A 3295-nucleotide genomic window follows, 5' to 3' on the forward strand; every position below is an offset into this window, starting at 1 on the left:
CACTGCTATTTAACATATCTATGAAACCAGTTAAAGGTTATAGATATGTTAAATAACCATTCCTCCAGAGGTTAGCTCCAAAACTGTTGCTATGCAAAATAGCTCTCAATGGCCTGGCTCCATTCATCCCTTCCCCCTGGGGGGGGGGCGGTGAGGACATCTTATATGTCTCTCCAATATTTCTATACACTTTGAATTCTGGACACCTTTCTAAATCTTTTTTGGGGGCCCCCCTGTCTGCACCCTGTATCAGAGGCATTAGGCCTGAATAGCATTAAATAAACATTTTGTTTCCCTTTTCACAAATCTCTGGCATTGAGAGATGTCTTTCCAATTGACAGTGGACAGAAGAGCCCAGTAGATATTAGTATTCTGTCCTTGGGAGGGACCTCTTGTTTGGTAACAAGAATACTGTTCTTTTAGGGAAGATTTCTAGGAATTGCTGCATACATATTGCCTTACTGAATAAATATTGAGCTCAAGAATATTAGAGTAATGATAATTTAGGGGTCAATATTTCATGTAAATATTTCCAGATTTATATTTGATTTTATGGTTTTGACTTTGGGATGGAGGCAAACTGTTGGGTAGCTCCTGAGACTGCCTTTCACCATATTATTTTGTCTTTTTTTTTGTCTCTGTTCGCCTCCTTCATTTATTTTTCTAATGATGCTGTACATTTTCTTAGTAATTTTAAATTTTTCTTAAGTGTGCATGAATGGCACATTATACTTTAATAAAGTAAGTTCATCTTTCTGTTGGTAGGATAGGTAGTAAACTAAGGCAGTGAGGAGGAGAGACATGTCTCACCCACTGACCCAGCAGTCCTGAGCCTGCTCAGGACTGCCACGGGTTCCAAACGGGTTCCAGTAAGACTGCCACGGGTTCCAAACATCACAAGTGGGAGTTAATACAGGAGGAGGGGAGTCCTGGAGACTCTTTGCTGGGAAGGGAAACCCTGTAGCAATTTCACTAATACAAAGAGTCTTTACGAGCTGAGAAAGAAAGCTTTTGTAGCTATACATTATTCCCAAGGTTTAGAAGGTGAAGGAGGGGGAACCTGGAAATTGAGTAAAGTATATAAGCCCTGAACACTGATATAGCTGAGCACCCATTTGTAGCCTCAGCTCAAGTGTACAGAACAACTTCATTTCCTCTGTATGAAGGGCATTCAGACCAGCTGGGTACCTGCTTGCAGCTTTGTGCTCATGTGTGTTTCATAAGGAAACTTGCTGTCTCATTTCCACTATATGAGTTTGTCTTTCTTTTGAATTCATGTCTTGCTAGTGAGACAAAAACAGAGGTGGATGGTGAGTCCCTGACTCAGGTCTCCCCCATTAACAGTTCCACTTTTTTTTTTAGTTTTTCCATCTGTGAAATGGACATAATAATATCTGTTTCTTAAGGGTTTTGTTCTTTAAATGAGTTCATATTTTCCAAGCATTTAAAACAGCACAGGAGTGGTGATGATTATACAGCACTGTGAATGTAACTGCCAGTTAATTTTATAATAAATGTGGTTTAAATGGTAAATTTCATTCTGTATATTTTACAATAAAATAAAATAGCACCTGGCCCATAGCAAGGATTTTTGAAATAAATTTAGCACTTACTACTTTGTATTATAATTGCTTGATGATTATAATCAGAACACCTTTAACTAAAAGCCTCATCTGGATAGAAGTATCTAGCTTGTCCAGCATTTGTAGCTCTGATGCAAAGAGGGTCCTTAAATAAATACTTGTCAAGTGAGGTGTGTAGCATTGAAATGGCCTGCCTGAGAGATGGTGAGTGACTTCATTGTCAGTGTGATGTTTTAAGCAGAGGAAATAATGATCACCTATTAAGGATGTGTCTGAGAATATGTCTACTACATGGGACTAGCAAAAGTGTCTAAAATTTCTTTCCAATTTAAGATTGCATTATTCTGTTTATCTCATGCTTTACTAGAGCAATTTTCATAATCTAAGAACAGTATCGACATAATAAAGGAATTGCGTCTCAGCACTGGCCATCTTCACCCCTAAAGCAGGCTCTGGTCATAGTAAAGCTCTCTTAGCCTTTCCCACTTTTATTCAGAATGCACTATTTCACCTACCTGTGTTACTTGCTTTCTTGATGTCGCATGTTCCAGAAAGGCTTTTTATTTTTCACATGGTATAACAGTTAACAATTTTCTAGTTCTCTTAACTGTAAGCTACTTGGAGCAGGGTCTATGTCTCATCCACTGGTCTTTCTCAACCCCGTTGCCTAGTAATAAATATTTACTAAATGACTAAAACGCTTGAACCAAACCATCTTATGAGGTATATTGCTTTCAATTGTGTATACCATAGATAATTTTTAAAGGCACATTTCTTTTTAGACATTTTGGCCAAGCGGTTAACAATACTTTCTTTGTGGTAAAATTCTATCCTTGTGTCAATGATTTTGAATATCTCCTTAATTCTATCAAACACAATATGTTACATATAAATGGGGACCCCCCCAAACAAATATGTGCTTTTATTTTTGTGCCTAGAATTTATACTCTTCACAGCAAGCTTTTGAAAGCAAAATGTTTGGAGGTAAAAAGCACAGACTAAAATCTGCTAGAACACTAGTCAGTTTTGTCTGAAAGAAGAAATGAAAACAAAAATAAGTTCTTATCTAATGTGCACTGCGCAATTTGTCAGAGAAGATTACTATTGATATTCCAGGCTGTCTATAAAGTGCTGATGAGAGAAAACATGTAAATATTTCAAGTTTATGAGAATATGACGATTTCTAGTTTAATCCCTAATGTTGAGCTTTCCAATCTTCCATTTATTTTTGTGATCTCCCACAAACACTCAATCACTGAATGAAAGATATTTTTCATTCCACGATGAAAATAAAGAACGCATCCTGCATTAAGTTCCCAACAGGTAAGGATGAAAAAATAATTATATTCAACAAAATCACGGAAGAATGATCATCTATCTTTGCATAATTATAGAAGGTTCCTCAGACATGTTAATTATTCAGCATTTGGCATTTACTGTAAAGAGGGCTTAAATGATGACTCATCATTAGGTATCAGAAATCCACCTGGACAATAACCAACTACATTAGTTTACTGAAGTCTCTGCAGTCATTTGACTCAAGCCTCCCTTAAGTTTCACGGGCCAGCAGGTACGATCACCTTTCCCCGGGATATAGACCACTTCTGCCCTCACTCTTTCCCCTCCCGTCTCGGCGGGGCGGGGCCAGACCGACGGGCACAGCCCGGCGGATTTCCCTGCGGGTCACCGGGCGGGCGGGCGCGTGTGCACTG

This window comes from Artibeus jamaicensis, unplaced genomic scaffold (genome assembly GCF_021234435.1).
Source record: "Artibeus jamaicensis isolate MK-2021 breed Jamaican fruit bat unplaced genomic scaffold, CSHL_Jam_final contig_233, whole genome shotgun sequence".
Taxonomy (NCBI): Eukaryota; Metazoa; Chordata; class Mammalia; order Chiroptera; family Phyllostomidae; genus Artibeus; species Artibeus jamaicensis.